The sequence below is a fragment of the Trachinotus anak genome, unplaced genomic scaffold, assembly GCF_046630095.1.
Source record: "Trachinotus anak isolate AG129_WGS33_773 ecotype Australia unplaced genomic scaffold, CSIRO_AGI_Tana_v1 ptg000019l, whole genome shotgun sequence".
Lineage (NCBI taxonomy): Eukaryota > Metazoa > Chordata > Actinopteri > Carangiformes > Carangidae > Trachinotus > Trachinotus anak.
In genome coordinates this window covers 20,612,427-20,634,518 of record NW_027273870.1, presented here as the reverse complement: position 1 = coordinate 20,634,518, position 22,092 = coordinate 20,612,427, and the positions used below count along the sequence as shown (strand labels likewise).

The window sequence follows — 22,092 nt, the reverse complement described above, 5'->3', positions numbered from 1 at the left end:
CAGAGAAACCTTTAGAGAAATGTTGATTCAGCTTCATGGTTAGTTTGAAGGCTGTAGTTTATGCAACACAGGACAGCAGCACCACAGCTAAACCCGTTTCAACAAAATCCGAACATTACACCCTTTGAAGGTAGGATTTATTGCCGGGCTCTTGTATCACACTGCATTAGTTTTGTATGGGTGTACCTAATAAGCTAGAGACTGTGATAACCCAACATCAGAGAATAATATCAGTCTGGCTAAATAATTTTTTGAGTTCAATTTGCATCAGCACATCAAATACAGAAATAATTGGTGGCTTTTGAAGGACCAATACAAGCAATGTGTGGCTTTAATTGTTTGTGCTCTTGACATGAAAAGTGTAGTTTCGGGGTGTGCTATGCAAATATGTATTTTCATCATAAAATGAAATCATGTCATGCAGCACAAAACTACAGACAATGTAACTGTTGTGACTAGTAGTATAAAATAAATTTTTCCAGGCACAGATCTGTAACTTTTGTTGGTATGTTTCGTTGTCTGGCTCTTATTTCTTTTGGGAGATATTAGTGTGTGTGTGTGTGTGTGTGTGTGTGTGTGTGTGTGTGTGTGTGTGTGTGTGTGTGTGTGTGTGTGTGTGTGTGTGTGTGTGTGTGTGTGTGTGTGTGTGTTTCATATGCCCATATTATTTACTTCACTTTTAATATATTATAATATTTCTGTCTGACTGTTGGTTGAACCCCAGTCCAACTTACCTGTCTCTCTGAATGAACATCCTGAATCTTGGATGTACCTCTGCTCAGCTGCATCTCATTACAGTACTTCCTGGCAGCCCTGTACTGACTCATGTTTACCGCATCTGTCGCACTCCTGGCAGCCAGTCTGTCATTCTCTTAACCCTCAACCCACCCAGTCAACCTCTCATCTCACCAGCATGCCGTCTATCTGTCCACTTTTCTTTGTCTGACTGCCTCTCTCCAGCTTTCCCTCGGTCCTCTCCATTTCAAAGCCTCTAATCACATTACGGCTGAACCAATGCTAGACTGAGTCTGAAACAACTCAAAACATAGCATCAGTGCTCAGTGAGTCCAAAAACAAAATGCTTTTTTTCTGTCCAGACAAAATCAATTTCTCCCCCTTGTTCAACTCTTAAGTTGGCCATGAAGCAATGTCCTCTTTACACACTCTTCCCAAAACATCACTGATAGAGGTGCATAGGCACTATAAAGAGAAAAAACACCAAAAATTGAATAGAGAGCAAAATGGAGATTGTTTATCAGTGTGCAAGATTCGGTGTAAAACAGATGTTAAGTAGAGGGTTATTTGGGGTGTATCTGCTTAGATATTCAATTTTTTGTCAGTGTGGATAAAGATTGTACTGTACAACAAGAAAGAAGCATTTTTGTTTTGTTTGCTTTCTGTATATTTTTAGATCAAAGCAACCCTCCTCTACTCTGTCAAATCCCTATCACTCAGCAACAGCCTGGCCTCACCCTCCTGCCTGTGCCCTGTCTTTGACATTATACCATGGATCCCACTTCCTGGCAATGGGCCAGAGGAGAAAAAAGTGAATGATTTCGAAATTCTCTCTCTCTCTCTCTTCTCCTTGCTCTTTTGCTCTCACCAAAGCTGGCTCTAATCAGATTTAGCAAAGGCGTGAGGATTGTTTTTTTTGCGTGTGAGTGCAATGTCATGAGGAGAGATTTGGAGTAGTGAAACCATTACTGTATTGGGAAGAGTGGTAATTGTATTTAGAAAGTAGGATTCAATGGGGGATCATAATTCAGCTTATGATTTGCATCATTTTCCACTCCAGTTTCACTGCATTTATTGCACATTGGCACAGGTCCATTAACTACACTGATGATTATTATATTACCAGGGATATAACTGCACAATTCCATTGCTCCAGATACTAACTTTACACTTCATAACGAGGTAGTATTAATTTTTAATAGCTTAAGGAATTTGCCTGAAGATAATACTAAATTTATCCCTCCTGAAGCACTATTATCCTCGCGCTAACGTCAGTCACTCCATGCACAGTAGAACTAAATGTTGCCCAACAGTTCAGTAATTTATTAATAGGATTTTGCTAATAGACAGCATTGTAGATTATCTCCTTCTTAGAGATGACTTGTAGATCTCCCCTCTAGATAATAAGTTAATGTTAGTGCAGTATTAATTGCTGGGGAGAAGGGGACCTCAGTTGTGCATACTAAGATAAGAATCTTTGATCACACAGCTGCCTGAAGATGGCGTGGTATTTTCTGCCTCTAGAGCGCTCACTGTTGGAGTCCCTTGACTCAAATATAGATTGGCTCCTTGAGTCTGGTCTTGGATATATCTGGATATGTTTCTGCCTCTGTCTTCACTTTTTGTTTTGTGGTGTGTCAGCTGTTCATCTGTGGAGCTGGTTGTCTTACACAGCGTCTTGGCACTCGCCAGTCTGACAGACTGTCAGCAGCGCTTGTGTCACATTATTGTCAGGAAAAATCTAAGTCAGGGAATACATCAAGTTATTGAAAAGCTATGTAAGGCTTGTTGACTTTAAGCACCTATGAAGAAAGTTGTTCTGAAAGAAAAAATTCTCCCTTGGTAAGATTTATCATCATTGCACAGTATCGAGGAAAATCCATTATGTATTGATAATTTAGATGCTATTTATGCAGATTAACAAGAATATCAAGTACTGTGACTAAGCTGTGAGGATGTTAAGCCCTGCTTCTTCCTCTACTCCCTCTTGTAGGATTTGCTGTCTGTAATGAGTTGGAAGCTGTACTGCACTGCATTGCAACATCTTACCACTTATAGACAGGCATTACAGATCATTAGTGCTGTGATTAGGTAACGGCACTTGCCACATGCAGTTCCTGTCGAAAAAGCAGATACCTCATCAGATATGAGTTGCCTGAAGTGGTTTTTAACAGGGGCTTGCTGGTGAGGGACACTTGAGCTCCGTTTGGCTGTTCTCTCCCAGTGAAAACATCTATCCATCTGTGTAATAGGCCTTGTCAAAAGTTTACTGAGAATCAGCAATTCACTTTGAGACTAGGCTCCGTTTGCCACTGAAAGTGACTCTGATAAACTATAAGAGCCCATTGAGGCAGTGAGCAGGCTTTGATGCATAGTGATAACCTGACAGTTGCTGTTCCCTTCTCGTTCAGTTTCTATTGTCAAGACCCTAAAGTGTGAAGTGATGTATCGTGTCTGTGTACATTCTTCCTCCTCAATGCCTTGTTATATATTTACAAATAAGAGATACACGCAGAAATGATTTAATTATCTTTCTTCTGCTCAGAATCCAATCTAAGTAACGTCCTGCCTCATTGAATAGCTTCATGTATTAACAGTTTCTAGTCATGATTCTTCCTCCCATAGGTATTTGAGATCATTATCTGCCTTTTTGAGTCCAGGAACTCACAGAATTTCAGCTTTCTGCTGGATTATAGTCATTCAGCTATACCAGTGACATCTAAAAGAACATACTGTCTATTGAAAAAAATGGTAGGTGGTAGAGATATGTATTTTTATTGTCATAAAAGTTTGGTCTTTCAAACAACTTACCTCGGTTGTATCAGATAATGGCCATAACTGATACTATCAAACTACTGTATATTTGAGCTTTTTTAGTTTGTATTGGTAACTTAGTTGATCACTGGTTAATGTTTAATTTTGTTTTTGCCTATAGATCCTAATGTTTTAAATGTAAAATGTTTTTGTTTTTTGAAGCACTTCAACATGCTTTAGAAGGACTAGAGTTTTTCATGGACATTGGTTTTTAATCTTAAATTGTTAAAAGGAAGATGACTGTTTGCCTCTTTCATTTTGAAGGTGAACCTAGTCTTTTGTGTGATCGGTGTGCCTTTTAACCACAGGTTAAAATGGAAAAAAAACAACTTGTTCAAACCTGAAAGAATGACTGCAGTCTATGGAAGTGGACACGATGATATAGCAGTAGTGATTTTTCCAAGCCTTTGAAAAAGGCAACTAAAATAAACAACTGTTTGCACATTGTATTCAAGCTATATAGATTTATATTTTTTTTTTTACACTTTTAGACTTTGCTTATGTGTGCTGAAAGTTGAAAAGAAAATACAGCTGATGCAGTGTACATGTATTTTGACTTTGATAAGTTTCACTCCCTGCTATAGAACACTGAAGAGGAAAACAGGCCTCGGTTTACAAATGCTTTAAACCTCCTGCTGTGCACTTTGTTAAATTTTGTGTCCAAACTTGGAGAGTGCAGGTCAGCACAGGGTGAAATTAAGAGTACATTGTGGTAGTGGCTTGTTAGTCTGTTAGTTGTTTTCTTGAAAGGAGCCTGAGAATCTGATGGGCCTTTTTCATAGATGGCATTTTGACATATGACACAGGTGTTAATGAAATTAATCCATTGTAGCGGCTTTCTTGAATAGAAAAGAGCCATCGTTAATATAATTTGTAACAACTGCAATTATGAAATCCAATGGTACTTGGTATAGGCTGATACAGTCAATTTAAAGTGTTGGTCAGACAAACGATCAATTTGAAGATGTTACCTGACTAGACGATTTATCAGTTTATCAGGAAAATATTTGATACATTAATCCATAAAGAAAATATTTGCAAGGGCATTATTTTCAACCACAATCTAGTGTGAAATTGGGATTGGTGCATCTCTAATGTCAGTTACCGGGCATTATTGTGCACCAGAAAGGAATTTTGTGTAGACAGATGGGGATGGTACTGAACCGGAGGCCATTTTGTCTTGTTTGAAGAGTGATGTGGCCAAGGTGCTTTTGGGGGGGGGGGGGGGGGGCAAATACTTGCTCTGAACTGCTGATTAGTTAAGTGATTTGTACAGGTGCTGTGCGGTGCCAGTGGCACTCCAACTACTTTGTGATGCAGCTGCAAAAACATCTGCTCAAAGAAGCCTGACTGACTTGTGCTGAATGTACAAAATTCAAAACAAATATTGTAACCCTTTAAATACATTTGGACCAGAGATGTGGAGGAGATGGCTCTTTTGTTGCTACATTGCTCTTGTCCTTGGAGAACTGTTGACTAATGTAGGGTATAGTTGAATATTATATTAAGAGCCAAACACAAGTCGACAGTGAATAATGTCACATCCTTGAAACACACACATCCTGAAATCTGCTTGTAAATACTGGCCGAAAGCATCACAATATTGATAAGCCTCTCGCAGTAAGTATGCTTTTGTACACAATGCTGAGAACCTGCGACGCAGTCAAAACTAAAAAACTTGCATACAATGTGACAACACTTATACAGCAGTGAAATGCTCTCATAGATTTAGGATTCAAGGATGATAGTAGTAAGCTTTAAATGAATTGCTGAAATTTATAAGGTATTAAGGTAAACAACAGTTATAACATTTTGTTTTACTGTGGTAATTTTTTTTTGTTTGTTTTTTTTAGTCAAATCACTTAGTGGCTCTTGTGAGTGCTTTAGTGGTAAATGTGAGATGGTGTTTACCACTGTATGTAAAAATGATTAATTTAACACAGAAGCACACATTCCACCTTTTATTTTTATTTATGGGCATTCTTTATTTTTATTTCACTCATTCATTTGATGAAGAAACTTTACTAAGTTAAGCATAAAATGTATTAATTAATTAAAAATAAATAAATAAATAAATAAATAAATAAGCATAATTTGGATATTGTTCTGATAAAAAGAATTTCCTCTAATTACATCTGATAAATGGGACCTTTTTTCACAATAGCTGCACTCGCAAAGGCTAAGTATATTAATTAAATGTAAAAAATACATCTAATTTGTTCAAATAATTTGAATTACTAAAAACTCATAGCATAATATTAAACTAAGTTATAGAATTGCTTTTAATTTTATGTACTTTATACCTATTTACTGTCTTATGTGTAAAGAATGGCAAATTCTCACATTTGAGAAGTTAGAACCATCAAATGTTTGGCATTTTTGCTTGAAAATTGACTGAAACAATTAATCATTATCAAAATGGTTGGCTCGAATTAATATGTCCATGAATACATTTCTACAAATTACATTGCTGCCTGTTGGCATTGTAAGAGAAATATGAAGAAGATATAAGTAAAAATGTCCTTTCAGTTTTAACTGCAATTTGTTTACCAAAATTGTATTGACAAAAATTTGTTTCTACATACCTTTTTGGAATTGCATATCATAAAATAGTTATTGTATTGGTGTTGGCCACCGCAAACCGAAAAATATTGGCTATCATCTCTGAAATTCCATGTCAGTATTTCTTCTTTCAAATATGTGCAAAATATGTGTATGCACCCATAGTATTACACGGGATACCTCATTTTACACAGCACTTGATCTGTGAGTGCTGTATATCCAAGCACGCTTGCAGCTCCCTTTTTACATGAGAATTTTATCTAGGCTTCAATCCAGTATCCAGCCATTTTAAGGTTATCAGAATAAGAGAGGGGGGAAGAAAGAAAGGGATACATTAGTTTATATTATTCAAATAAATCACATCATACAGTACATTCTATAGGCTCCCTCAACAAAAGCAGTTTAACACTTGGCTAGTATGAATAGCAGTGAAACATCAAGACAGGAATATGTTTAGGGATACATTTTATATGTCCCTGGCTTGGCATGGTGAAATGCCTTTTAAAATTGGAGTCTGTCCAGTTGTCAGTGACAATGACGCTGATTTATTGGAGCAGAGGAAAGAGAAGCAGGACAGAGGCTATGTTTCCCTCTAAAGCTTTCCATTTGGTAAATGATGCTTAGGTGGTCACTTTTCTTTGTTGACATGGGCCTGAAGCACAGTTGCGTCTGCACAAATGCAGAGTGGATAAAACAACACAGTACATTATCATGCAGTTCTTAACAAACACCTGATCCAGTGATATTTGCAGTTAGTAGTATGGGAAGATATGTATGGGAATGTTAGAATCAGATTTGAGAGACGTGAGTGATATAATACAGTATCCATCTTTTGATATTCATATTGTTGTATTCACTTTGGTCAAATGGATTTTTACATTATTTCAGGAGTAGAATAATAGACTGCAATTAACATTTAAATGCACTTTACTTATTCAAATCATGTTGCAGTAAAAGTGCACTTGTGCTTTCTTCTTGATTGTATTTTATGAATTAATTTGCCGTTATATTTGTTGGTTTAGTCCTCCATTTAGGTAGAAGTCAGACTGTGTTGTATTTTAATACCCTGTTGCAGTGCCACAAAAGGCAAACATTAAAAAATCTAATTGCTTTTCTGTCTGCACATTATCCATGGTAAATACCGCTTATTATAAGCACATGTATCTTGCTAAAGTTATTGTTCGTCATAGGTTATAGTGTAAAGGGTAAAGTAAAAAGTCACACCATAAATTCTAAAAAAGGTGGTCATGGGAGAATTAGGCCTTTACTTGAAATACTGTAGACTGTTACTAGAGATTCCCTGTGTTTTTTATATTAATATTTTAATAAGATTGCCTCTTTTCTGAAATGCTACAGTTTTTTAAATGTTTAAGTCTCAGATTCCACATTAAGCCATATCCACAGCTTTCACAAAATAATACTAAAGACACAAAATACAACTAATTTGGTTGGTAGAACCAATATAGCATAATCATTACAGAATTGTCTCTCTCTGTAGTACAAATAATAACGTAGTAGTCAAATGCTAAATTTACATTTTTACCTATGTATAAGCATTTACATCTTGCTAAAAGCTACATTTCCCAACAACAAAATCAACAAAAAGAAACAAAAATATAACAGGCCAGTAAAAGAATTAAGTTTTTTTTTTTTTTTTTTTAAACCATCATTTAATCTAAGTTGTTCCATGGCATCCAGCAGAAATGCCAGAAATGCAGATAAGTGTATATATAATATAACAAGCACAAATTACAGCAGTAAAGTGCTGTCGTCATAATGCTTTTTATAGTTTCTTTTTCACAATGGTGAAGACGAGAGAGCTGTCTGAGAGTATCATAAAAAACATAATTCCAATAGGTACAAGGCAATCACTGATGACCTTGAAATTCCTGTTTCAACGGTTAGCAATATTATCTATCATTTTCAAAGTAAAACTCTTAAAATGCTTCCAGCATGTAGAAAAAACACCTCGCAAGACATCTAAAGAGCTTCAGGCTGATGTGGATCAATCTGGAGTAGAGCCTAGCTCGTGCCATATGCCGCACACTAAACCGAATAGGGCTCCATGGGAGAAGGCCAAGGAGGACACCACTATTGAAAGGCACAAAAAGTCAAGTCTAATTTTCACAAAAACTTTCATAGATAGTTTTTCTGGGCTAATGTTCCAAAGTAAAGCTCTGCTATGCATCACTTTGTTTATAGGTGACGAAATGAAGTCCACAAGGAAAAGAACACACCACCTTCAGTAAAAGATGGTGGAGGTTCAATTATGCTGTGGGGCTGCTTTGTTGGCTCTGGTACTGGAGGTACTGCATGTATCAAAGGAATGATGAAATCTGAAGATTACCAAGGCAGGACAATGGCCCAAAGCACACATCCAGCAATACAAAAGAATGGCTGAAAAGGAAAAGATGGATTGTTTTAAACTGGCCAGCAATGAGTCCTGACCTAAATCCCATTGAAAACCTTTGGCGAGAGCAAAATCACAAATTAGAAAAGGGTCCGACTGTAGACAAGAGGGCGTGCAGTGAGCCTCCAGTGAGCCCCTCCATGACTGGGGTAATGTAATGGGGTACAAAACCAGTAAGGGCCTTATAAATAAATGAAACCCATTGTCTATCATGCATTACAATGAGAGAGGGCCACCCAGTATTGCATACAGTTCGTAATGATGAGTATTATAATTATCAACAGTAATAAATCTTAGTGCAGAGTGAGAAACAGTATCCAAGGGCTTCTGAGTTGTAGCTGGGGCATGCAAATAATATCACCATAATCCAGTACTGACAGAAAAGTTGCTGCAGTAAGCGTCCTTCTAAAATACATATATTGTACAAACACATGCAAATAGACAAAACACAAACAAATTCAGAAAACATGATCAATTTGACAAATGCTGTGCTGCAAATACAACACAACAAAATACACTACAAGTTTTTGCATTTGGCTGTGTTGTATTTGCCACACGTGTTGTCAGATTGAGTATTTTCTGAATTTGCTTTTTTGTCTATTTGCATGTTTTCTTAAGTTGCAGTGCATTGAGCTGTGAGTGCCACTGTGGGAAACCAAGTACAATCTGCCTTTTTTTTTTTTTTTTTTTTTTTTTTTTTTAATATAGTGATGTTTGTCAGGGGCAAGATTTAATAAATTATCACTAAACACATGCAACAATGTAATGCCTCCTCATATTTGTTGCTACAAAACAGGTTTTGTCATTGATGGCAAAGGTACTGCAGCCAAATTTTAGTGATGAGTTCCAATAATTGTGTCTGGGGAATATTTATGTTGTATTATTTCACTATTACGCAAGTTTCTTTTTTTCCTCTCTTGTTCAATAACCTTGAACATTTTGTGAAAACATTTTGATTATACAAAATTGGTTCATTAGCTTTTATTTCTGAAGAGATTTTGAATTATGCATCTGAAATTCAGGGATGGGTAATTTTGACTGTGAGTGTATGTCATGTGTTTATGCTGCAGGGCTACTTTGTCAGGGCCGTCTGGTCCCTACACTGCCTTCTGGGACCGTCCCAGGCATTTTAACAGCCTGCCTTATCTGCCCTTGCCAATGCTTTATACAGCTCACACCATTTAAACATTGCCTTCTTTGCTTCTTCTTGCCGTCCATTCTTGTTCCCTGCTTTCACTCTTCTCTACACAGACCTTTTTTCTGGAGGTGGTTTTGCCTCAAGATGTCGGTCAGGGAAGGTGGTTCAGGCTGCCGTGCTGCGACTGCTGCAATCGTTCTCAGAATCTCTTGATGATGCTCCAGTAAACAAAACAGAAAGGCTGAAGCTTTTCCAGAGCTGTTATTGGCTGTGCTGTGCTGCTGCTGTCTCTTCACATCTGTCTTTTCCTCCTTATGTGTACAGACAAATATGGAGGATGGACAGAGATGCTGACAGAAGTGATTAAGGCTTCATCTGTAGGCTTCCTGTTAAACCGGTAAGACAAAGCACTGAGAATTATCAGTGAATTAGTTGAGTGCTATTTCAGCTTTAGTCTATCTATACATCATTTGTGAAGACATATAAAAATGTATGCAAACAAGTGTGTAAAAATGTGTACAGTGTGGGGGCACTTTTGATCAGTGTTTCATATTTAATTATATAGTAGGTGACTGCTATGGATGAATAAGTCAGCAATGTAATGCTAACAATTAACAAGTTAATATACAGATTACTTGTGCATCCAGCTGTGAAAATGTTTTCTGTTTTGCTAATTAATGTCATTAACTGCTACACTGCCAGCAGTCAAAAGTTTCATAAAAGCCACATAATGTCTGTGCTCTTATTTTTGGGGAATTAATTGTGTGCATTGCTGTAAATATGTGGAACCATCAGTAAGAAGCTTGGAGAAAATGATGATGCTGAATCTCTCCGCCTTGGTTATTTGTGCTATGGCTAGAAGAAAACAGTGGGAACTGCAGTTTGAGAAGCTGAAAAATCGTGTAGCTTAGTAAGTACATCTGTGCATTTACTGATACTCTCATGTAGAATTTGTTTGAGTTTGCATATTTGTGACATGGGTATTTGTACAAATGCACGTGCCCATCTGTGCATTCTTAGATGTGTAATCCTTGTGTGTATTTAACAGATAAAAGGTAAGTTTAAAGACTTTCTTGACTAATCAAACTTTGGTAAACAAGCCAAAAATGCACATTTCAGCATATTTCATGCACTATGTTGTAGTTTTAGAGCCTCTCCTCTATGAGCAGATGAGTGCAATTTGTTTTGTCATTTCAGCCAGTATGTTATAAAAGTCAACCGGCTTTCCACTGAACATCCGAAAGCACTCATGAAGAAAAGAGTTGTAGCTATTATTTCATTCACACTGTTTTTTTCACACACCAAAAAACATGTTGACATACATGCTTGTATAGACACAATCACACAAGTTCTAATCATCCAATCACACAAACACATAGTTAAATAATTTGTTGAAGTAAATGGGGTCATGTGACTTTAACTGAAGCGATCATGCAGCTCAGGTTCAGGTCAGGACTGAGTGTACATGGGTGAGCAAACCCAAGCATTTGTACAGTTGCACAATTCCAATCCAGTTTAGAGGCCCAGCTTTTTAAGTCTAGTGCATCCAAGCTGCTGTCTAGCTAAGATGAACTGCTGCTTCTAGATGAGATAAAGCACACTCAGTGTTCCTCAGTAAGATAGATGGGCGCATTTGCATGCCGAGCTGTCAGTTTCACTACTGCCAGGTCTCCTTCTTCCTTAATTTCTTTTTAGGCTGTCTTTTTTTTTTCTGCATTGTCCAATGTCTGGCTCTCAAAAGGGAGTACTACTCTAAATTACTAGTAGTTAGGGGATGGCATGATGGCTAATGTATTATTCACAGTTGACTGACGGTGGTCCTTAATTTTTCCGCTTTAAATGTGCCTGTAGTGTGTAAAGGGGAAAAGTAGCCCATGCAAATAAAAAATGGGTTGTGGCTAATGAATAGGCCATGATAAACCAGGTTTTCCAGGCAGTTAAGCTGGAGGTTCATCCTGACAGAAATTATATATGCTGTATTTCAATGTTAGCATCTTCATCATGTTCAGGCCTAATTACTGAAATGAGGTTTGTGATTAGTGGGCTAACAAAAGTTGTATTAATATCTCAATGTAATGTACTGAGACAATATAATTTATGGTATAACATTAAAATTTGAAAGTTACGGTGGAGAAATGGCATATTCAGTGCATACATAGCGCTATATAAATTTAGAGTAATAGATGAATGTTAATGTCACCCGCCACCTGCGATCATATTAGCTATTTGCAATTGCACAGGGTAACAAAAGGACAGTCTTACGATGGATAAGATCGCACAACCCTAATGACAGCCCTAATGTTGCTACACCTAGCTCTTATGCTTCAGCCTGTGTTCAGATTCAGAGACAATTAAACAGTTGCATTGTCACTGAAAACTGTTGTAGGCCTACTTGCTTTGTACACAGAAAATTGATCAGGGTTAAGGAAATGGATAAGAATTTGACTGATAAGGATAGTTGATAATATTTGTATTTGATAAAAAGGCTGATCACTGATTGCAAAGTTCTTTTTATTTAAACCAGGAAAGCCTCATTGAAAAAATATTTTTTTCCAAGTGTCCTGACCAAGATGGTGCTAACAGTGACAAAAGGCTGATGTCATCCTAAGAAAATCCTAGATAGCAACCTAAACACAGGCAGGTTTATTGTGATTTTCACATATATACATTATGTGCAGTCACCCCTTCATTTTGCACAACAACCCCTAATGACAAAGTGTGAAAACTTCAGAAATGTTTGTAAATTTATTTAAAATTAAAAACTGAAATCTCTTATTTACACAAGTATTCAGACCCTTTTCTGTGGCACTCCAGATTGTGGTCAGGTCCATCCTGTTTGCTTTAATTATACTTGTGATGTGTCTAGAACTTCATTCGAGTATACTCCTGTGTCAAACTCAAGTGAATGGATATAGTTTTAAAAGGCACACACTTGTATAAATAAGGTTCCACAATTCACACTGTATATCAGGACAAAAACCAAGCTATGAAATCCAAGGAAATCTCTGTAGACCTCCACAATAAAACTGTGGCAAGGCATACATCAGAGCAAGGGTATAAAACTATTTCTAAAGCTTTGAATGTCCCCAGGAGCACAGTGGACTCAATAATTGTGAAACTGAAGAAGTTTGGAACCACCAGCTCTCTTCCTAGACTGGGCTGTCAGATCAAACTGATCTAACTTGGTCAGTCAGTGGGCAAAAGTTCTTGCAGTAATCAACAGATTAGTAAAGCTGATGATATTTTTAAGATTGTCAGTTGTGTTGATTCAACTCAACTCAAACATATTTAAGACCTTTTTGTGGTGTTTTTGAGTTTCCCTTATGTACTGTCAGTGTTGACAAGTTGCTGTTCCAGGCCGCTTTTCCTCTCTGCTCCTGCAGTTTTCCTGTTTTTGTCATATCAACTTGACTTTTTAGACTAATCTCTAGCAGTACAGACAGTGAGTTGTTGTTTGTGCCTCTGCAAGGCACATTATGTTACTTTGACTCTTCAGAAACTAAACACATTCTTCTCCTTGGTGTTCTGCTTAATATGACCTACTGAACATGTGTAGTTCCTCTCTTATTCAATCTTGCCTTACAAATATTCAGCCATTCTGTTTATAATTACTGTCTTTTGCAAGTATACTGAAAATAGAATATAAAGAACAAAAGTCTCTTTATATGTACTGTACTCTGCCGTTTAAGTACAGTACAACAAAATCAATCTATGACTCAATACAAGGCCTTTTAGAGTAAGATAATTATTGGCAGTTATTGTTACATCTAATTTGACCATAAATGGTGAAATGCCAGTGTATACAAGCTATTTAAATTGTAACTGCAGTTCTAAAATGTTTTATTTTTTCCTCCAACTTTTCATACATTCAGTGTCAGCAGTAAATGGAGCACTCTGTGTCACAGATGAGTTTGGGAGCCTAAGGGAAATATTTATGATGGAATTAGATTCTTTTTTTCCCCCCCTTTTCAAACTGGAAAACTGAAGTTGCTGCATGAATTTGTCAGAGATGAAATGACAATTGACTTTCAACATCTGTGGCAGCCATCTGTGGCATTCCAAAGGTAGCCTTTTCTGTTTGTTCTCCATATGCTCTGGTTCTTATGAGATGAGTCGTTGGAGTCTCAATGCAAGATTTGTGTTGTAATGGAAACCTAACAATGTCCCCTGAGCTCTCAGCTCACACTGACAATGACTGACAGGCAGTTTCTGTTGATCACAGACTTAAGTCCCATTGGAGAGTACTGCCTACTCCTGCTCATGAATACTCATAAGCTTGAAAACTGGATCTCTGGTTCATAAACCTCCAGGTGTGTCTTGGAGGAATGATTAAAAATAGCTTAGGTAGGAGGATGAAATGTGCTTTAGGGTCTATTTAAATACCCAGTGTCAAATAGTGTATTATAGTTGCAACATATTCTTTAGAGACAGTATATTGTGTTGGTTGTATTCAGCTGTGAAATGACATTGTCAGACAACTGTTGCTTTATCAACGAGTCAGACAATGAATGAATCCATGACTATTGTTGCTGTATAACAGTAAGTTAAGTAAATGTGAAGCGTTATCATGAGTTCTGATGGATGTAGCTGTGATTTGAGTTTGGGGCATGGCATGCAGGTACCGCTACACCTCCAGGGAGAGATGGGGCATTGGAAAATGTTGAGAGATTAGCCTTATACTGAAAAAAATGCAAAACCTCTTATTATTCATTCCTCCTCCTGTCAATGTGAAGTATTACTGTCTCTTCCAGTCTTGACATGCTCTTACCAAATCCACAAGGGGCCTTTCATTTAACTGCTGTTCCCTTCACAGAGCTGTTAAATGGCTCATTAGTAAGGCTAAGGTGTCATGTACTGAAGGACAAATGTATTGGCTCTGCAGCTTTACCTGTGCTGTCATATACATAAAGAATGGAGAGCGGAGATTATGCTGTCTGAGTAGCTGCAGAAGAGATGGCTCTGAAACCAGGAAAGTGATGCAGTGAGGATATTTTAATTATCTTTTGACATTAATTAAATAAATATATTTGATTGTGATATCAAGGGTATGTCGCTGGAAACTGTTATGAACTGGCAGTGCTGTGGTTCCTGTGTAAACATTCAGTGTCCATGTCCAGTTTTTAGAGCTTTTTGAGACACACACACACACACATATTATGACCTTGGTTACTCTACATATACCCAACTTGATGATGCACCTACCTTATGTTGAATTATGCTACAGGGATATGGGGCTTTAAAGAACCTATAATTGCAGACTCAACAGAATATGGAATAGAACTATGATAATTTCAGGGGTTCATAAATTTTCCTCTATACTGACAGTTCAGTGAGACGTAGGCTGGGTACCAGGTTCAGTACAATAGAAGGGTGAAATTATCGGACTTGAATCACCTGACTAAAATAGCATTGGACAGAATAAACACTTGTTTTATTCAACAGTGAAAGTGACTGATGTATATTGGCAGAAATAACATGTAAGTTTTTGTTCAAGTTTGAAAAAAGGGAGGCCAAAGATCATAAGTTGCACAGGTGCTTATTGAGGTTGACAGAATCAAATATTGTATATTTAGGAAGAAAGCTGACTGTGCATGCAAGCTGTGTGAATAGGTGTGGAAGTAAGTAAGTGGAAAGTGAGTCCCATTTCCCTTTCCATTGTTCCATTGTATTGTGTAGAGTAATTTTAAATGTCAGTTTTTCATGAAATCACAAAACACTGAAAAGTTCTTCATTAGAAGTTTGTTCATAGTTTGTTTTCTTTTTTAAATGTGCTTTTTTTCTTTCATATTTTGATGCGTTTGTCGTTGTCTTTGTCTTGCTGCCTTTTTCTGGCTTTTGAGACCGACTATTCAGGTAGTATTTATATATACATATACATTTATACATTATATACATTTATATAGATACATTTTTTTGAAAATGTATGCGTGGCATTATAAACCTGTGCAGAATGGACATAAATCTATGCATGATACAAGAATGAAAACTTCATTCATTCCTCCATTTTGTGTTAAATATGGTACAGCACTATCACTGAATGGATCTGCAATGCAAAACACCCCTCCCAACTCAATTCATTATGTTTTACTGGCATGAATGTTAGGTGAACAACATTTCCAAAGTGTCAAGGACATTACAATTTAATAATGAAATAAGTGTGTACAGTGTGTAGAGTAATGTGGTCAGTAGTGTGGTGATTTGGTAAAAAGCCTATTTGACCTTTACTCAGGGCATTGTGTTCCATAAGGAAGGCCAACATCCAGGCGCTGATAAAACTGTCCCCAGATTACTGCTGACACAAATACCTTGGTAATTGTTGGTCTAATTTATCTCCACTCATGTATTGGGGAAATAAAGCCCCTGGTCTCAGGGAATCAACCTAACTGAAGAAGGAGATTGAACAACTGAAGCAGGGGCTGTCCTCAGCTCAGGGCTGCTGTTTCTAAGCATCTCTGTCTGGATGCTGTCAGGTCCACATACTTTGGCATATTTTCACTTTTGTATCCTGTTGTCTGAGTCTTTCTTTGTAATTGGCTAATCAAGGTGGCTCTGATAAGTGAAATTTGCTCATAGTTTTTTCAAAATGATCTTTCTCAGTGTTACCATTTTGTAGGGCCAGGTTGTTTTTATTTAAGTTGTTCCATCTCTCCTCATACTTGTTCCAATTTCTGAAAACAGAAACAGAAAAAAACATGTAAATGAGAACAGCTTTTCAATTCAGCTGTATTTAACTACTGCATATGTGAGTACAGGGAGTAGGATAGAAGCAAACAGGTGAAGGGCTGAAACCGGCTGACACTTGGCTGAATGCAAATATGATGCAATTGTGTCAGTTGTTCACTGTGGTTCCACAACAGTAAACCAGCTATGTCCACAATTTCACACATTGATCATACAGTACAGCCATTTACTAGGTTTTGACATATTTGTTCAGTCTTTGTTTAGGTGCAGAGCTGTTCTTAGTAAGACCTGCTTTAAAATGCAAACCTCTGCCAGGGAGGTTTTATTTACACTGTGTCTGTTTGCTGGTTTGTCAGGAGGATTATGCAAAAAGTACTGAACCGATTTGCACCAAACTTAGTGGAGAGATGCTGAATGGGTCAAGGAAGAACCCATTAAAACTGCTGGTCCAGTTAAAGGGGTAGAGCCAGGAATAAAAAAAAAAAAAAAAATCACTTTCCTAAACATTGAGAGAAGACATTTTTGGACACTTTTTTGTGGATAATGATGTATCAAATCAGGCATATTAGCGGTGTTGAGATCTATGACTTTGTATGGTTTAATGAGGATCCACATTATAATCTGGATCTGACCGACATGTGCAGGCATGTTTGGCTTTGGCAGAGGTATGTGCTCTACTGAGAGCCACTATATACTGAACAGCCAAACAGCAATTGGTTTGTTTGAAACTGTACAGCAGGGAAAATATTAATTAGATCAGTAATTTCAGGTGAGGTGATTGTATTTTTAAATCTAACCTCACCATCAGTACAATTATATTGATGATTTGTCATTTACAGGGCTCAGGTTATGTTGCTCTACAGTTGGTTTTATTTATACATTTATCTGGCACTGATCTGAGAGTGGGATCTGTGTTCTGACAGTAAATGCACTCATGAAGGAGGGGTCCATGTCAGTGATGACTCACAAGGAAGCATGGCATTTAGATGTCCACTGCTTTCCCTGGCTCAGTGGAGGAATGTTTGGCAGAAGGGAAATTTGTTGGCAGCGTTAAATCTGCTGCAAGGATCAATAGTGTTTTTGTGATTTTTGACGATGATATTGAAAAAATAAACTGGTGGAGAGCAGTGTTGTGAGGATGATGAGGAATTCAATCTAGTATTTAATGTGGAAGTTTGATTATCTAAATATGTGGTGTTCGTGAACTTTGAAGTGCTTTTAAGTGTTTTGACTATGGGGAGGAGGGTCATTTGTCGAGCCTGGCCTGAGGGAGTCCCCTCTGCTGACAAAAAACATGAGGAGGACAGAAGAGACCCACAGAGACAGACTAAACATGATGGTGAGGGGACAAAAGACGACACACAGCAGAGTCAGGAAGAAACTGAGACTCAAAAACACAGACAGGGTTGAAGCAGCTGTCAGTCAAAAAGAAAACAAAAGTAGCAACAGTGAAAAGGCAGCAGAAGGAGAGCAGAGAGAGCAGCAGTGGACACAGTGAGAGAGTGATCTGATGACCTGATGGTGGAGGAGACTGTTTTTTAAGTCCGTGCTCTCAAAAGAAAGCAAATTAATGACAGTGCTGGCTCTCAGGCCAAGAAAGGAGCAGTAAGCAGGTTGAGAGAGGCAGTGGGAGAAGCAGCCAGAGTATGAATCTAGCATGGGAGAGGAGGAAGACTGACCTTGCCTCACAATCGTCTGCTCAATCACAGCAGGAATAAAATGTATGGTGTACAACAGATTAAAAAGATCCTGCAAACAACATAAAATATGAAGACATACCTACAGGCAAAGAAATGTTTTTAATTTTTGTCAGATCACAGATGAGCAGCAAAATGAAGTTATACTGACCAGGAAATCTAGAGACTGAAGAGACTCAAACAGGTATCTAATGATGAATGTCTCCTGCCTGTTTTATCAAGTGTGTCACATCTTACATCAGAAGTCATGAGCGATTTTAGACTCTCCACACTCGACATAAATGGAGACAGAGTTGTGAGAAGGAGAATGAGTGTGTTTGAATTTGTTAAATTCATTAATGCGATGTTGGTTCAAGAAACACACAGTGACACACTTAATGAGAGAGAGTGGAGGTGGGAATGGGGTGGGGATGTTGTTTTGAGCCATTTAAGCAGAACCAGGGGAGAGGTGGTGCTCTTCTTTTCTGAAAACTTTCTGCCTAAGCCTCATGTAGTGGAGGAAATAATGAAGGGCTGACTGATGGTGCCCGAGCCAAATATGAGCTTTTTTACTATTTATAAATGTACACGCTTCCAATGCAGAACCTGACAGAGCTCAGTTTTTAAACGAACTCGGTGTGGTTTTAAGTCAGTGTGGGCCTGAAGAGTTTTGATTTTTAGGAGATCAGTCAGCTGGAGAGAAATTATATTGAAACTCATGCTGCTTCAAAATGTGCCATGAAGCAGCTGGTGGAAGCTCATAGGTTAACTGACATATGGAGAGAAATGCATGACAAAAAGACATTACACTAGGGACCAAAGCAGAGAGAATACTTTTCCATGACCAGATTAGATTGGCTTTATTTTTAGCACAATTTTAGTATACTTAAAGTAGGGCTGAACAATATGCAAAATTGTGTTTTGGTGTTTTCAGTGTTGACATGTAGACGGGGAAAACAGTTTCTCTTGCACTATATTGAGGAACAGATGTGTTAGAATGCTGTGCACAGGTACTATATAGAGGTACTCACTACTATATCCAACACCTCCATGACATAGACCCCGGGGTGGGGGTGGGGGGGCAGCTGTGCTTTAATTTAAGAATCTAATAGAAACACAAAATTAATCTGGTAATTACATCATGTTGATGTGGTTCTTACTTGTATCCGTTTTCCACTGCATAGTACAGTGTGACTTGACTCTACTAACCTTTTTTTGGTTTTCCATGGGGCAAAAGTTGTGGATAGTACCTGGTACTTTTTTTGGTATCACCTCCGCTGAGGCAATACTAAAGGAAACACTGCAGACTGACTGGTCAGGGAGAATCGTCACTTCATTGTCATTATTGTGTGAGAAGGGGTGTTCTGAACAAACCTGCCATTTTTATACAGCCAAGCGACTATAGTCTGTTACATTTCTCTTAGTCTTTGTATTATACTTTTCGTATGGCAACCTACGAAAACACGCTGTGGTCAGTTAAGGAGATGCAGACGTTTCTGTCTTTGGTATCCCTTATGTTCGATATCCTCCATTGTTCGTGTGTGTTGCGTGGAAGACTACGTCACACTAGCTTCATGCATCGTTGCTATAGTAACAATGCCATAATAGGAGGTGGGGTTACCTGTACCAAAAGCGGGTAGAATTGAGTCGGTACCATGCGGTGTAAAACCGCTATTGAAAAATAAAAATAAAATCTCTCTCTCCCTGTCTGTGTAAATCCCAACTTTCTCATCCTGTCATCCTTTGCTATCAGTTTGGAGGGAGAAATAGATTGTCTCCTTGCTCCTGCAATCAATTTGTGTCACCTCACCAAGTTTCTTGCTGAAGCTCTTGGTATTCACAAAATGAAATAATGGGCCATCATAAATTTTGTAGAGAGGCACTGTCTGTTTCACTTATGTTTAGGGGGGATCTCCACTAAATAACTTTAGACAGCATCTACTATGCAGGGCTTGACAGTGCAGGCATTTAACTCTCATTTGCGACTAAAACTAGATGTGTGTGAACTGTAAAATGTATTTGGAACCATGTGTGCACAATAAAAGGACCCTATTAAAGAATTCAGCCCAAGCTGCTTCTATATTATTATTATTATTATTATTATTATTATTATTATTATTATTATTAAAAAAAAGGTTGACAACACAACAACAATGATGAGACTTCATTGAAACGTTGGCTGTAGTAACTGAGTGGGGACTAGATGCCAGCATCTACCAATAGTGTGAGGTGTTTAGGGGACATCTGTAAATTGCAAATACAGAAAATAACCTGGGGCTGGTTTCACAAAGAGACTTTGACCATGGCTTAGATATAACAAATAGTCAGAAATGTATCTGTTGCACAAAACAGTTTATTTTTTGACGATCTTAGGTTGCACTGTGGTACAATGAATTCTGTGTAAATTGAGACTTTTGGTCAAAATAAAAAAATGGCTGACAGATGACAACAATTTAATGTAAAAATAATTGCACAAGTATGGAATAAATACAGTTTGAAGCAGAAATAACTAATAACCCAGTGTTTTCAAATTAATTTAATCACCCTTGTCTCTCTGGTCTTTCAACAGTAAACAACTGGCAGCATTGTACATTGTAGTTCTTTCTAAGACAATGGGGCTATTTAAAAATCATTTTTGTATATATTGCGCCATAACTGTTTGAAGTTCTTTGATATTTTGCACGTTTACCTGGAGTTCAGAAAGCACTTCCTGCTCACCAGTTAACCACCATCACAACAGCCACAGCATCCCGTGATACTTCCTCTTGTTTTTAACTACCACATGCTGTAATATTTTTGAGCGCCCTAAATAAAGCAGTTTTTCATCTTTTACCCTAAGGCAGAAAACAGCATCTAGGTAGACACATAGCCGTATATACACTTAGTCATTGAAATTCATGAGGAGAGGGATAAAAAACAAGGCTAATTTTTCAAAAGCAGGTTCACAAGCACCAGGCCATTTGTAAAACCTGTTCAGATGAATACACATGAAATAAATGTTAACTCTGCTGACAGGCTATTAATAAAAGGCCTCAGTGTTTGATTTAGAGGCAAGGCGAGGATATGTGCCAGGAGAGGTGTGGATTCTATAAGTGGGCACAGGGAGAGGAGGCCTTATCTCGGGTTAACTGATGTCTTTTGGGTTTTTTGACTCCCTCAGGTTGGTTTGGACTTCTCTTTATCATGAGTGGTACACACCAGTAGGATTAGCCACCCAATCCTGGTTCAGTGAAACAATGCTATACTGGTGACAACTGGATCGATTATATCCTCATATGACTTATTAAGATGTACCAGATCTGGCTGGCTGCAAACTAAATTACTGTGAGAGTAAAACCAGGTTTCCAGATGAGGTGTGGTGGTTGCTCTTGTCATATTGTCTCACAGTCCTTGAAGTGCATTTTAATTGGTGGGTGGTTTGGATGATTAAATAGTCCTTTTTCACAGCAGATATTTTGACTTGTTATAGTAGGAAAAGAACAGGTGTTACTCATGGCTTTAATAATATGTTTTGTTCTAGTGCCCCTGGAAGTCATGACGGTGTGACAACATGCACAATACTGGCTGTCTGAGGAGCTCATTGTAATTCAGCTGTTATTGATTTTTATGTACACCTATGCTTTCCTACTTTGACATGTCAAAATATCCTCTGTTAAAAAGGTCTGTTTGGGAACCTGAGTTGGTTGACCACATTGTTTTACATTCAAATCAGGTCCACTTTTGAGTAGTGCACATAGTTATGTCATCAGCTTTAGAGTTTTGTCCATTGTGACTGGATCATCATGTAGTATGTCCTCTTGGTACAGCCACAATCAATTTACTTTGATATGCCACCTACACAGGAAGTAGCAGGACATTCATATCATGCAGGGATTAGTAATGATGTGGAGGTTGTAACTGGATGAACCAAGTCCCTGATTTGTCACTGGAGGACCAACTTCACATTCATCACATGCTTTGGGTAAGCACTGACTCTTTGAATGTTTAACCATGGCTATGCTGTTTCCTAATGCTCAGAAGAAATGGTTACTTGATTTCCTGTTTAGTCTGAATAATATACCTAATTACATTTTAGA

The 22,092-nt window shown here is 37.8% G+C and overlaps 1 protein-coding gene across 11 annotated transcripts in view; it reads left to right on the top strand.

Annotated features, from left to right (window-relative positions):
- The window catches only part of inpp4b (inositol polyphosphate-4-phosphatase type II B), a 224,756-nt gene that overhangs the window by 4,116 nt on the left and 198,548 nt on the right, over nt 1–22,092 (top strand). For 4 of the 11 annotated variants that reach the window (XM_071504372.1, XM_071504362.1, XM_071504363.1 and 1 more), the window contains exons 2-3: nt 9,984–10,056; nt 10,519–10,569. The exons of 1 other annotated variant lie outside the window; for it this stretch is intronic. The gene's annotated coding sequence lies outside the window, so the exon portion shown is untranslated. Of the gene's footprint in view, nt 1–9,772; nt 9,883–9,983; nt 10,057–10,518; nt 10,570–22,092 lie in introns of all 11 variants that reach the window. 6 more of the 11 variants (XM_071504364.1, XM_071504365.1, XM_071504370.1 and 3 more) reach the window with 5 other exon arrangements.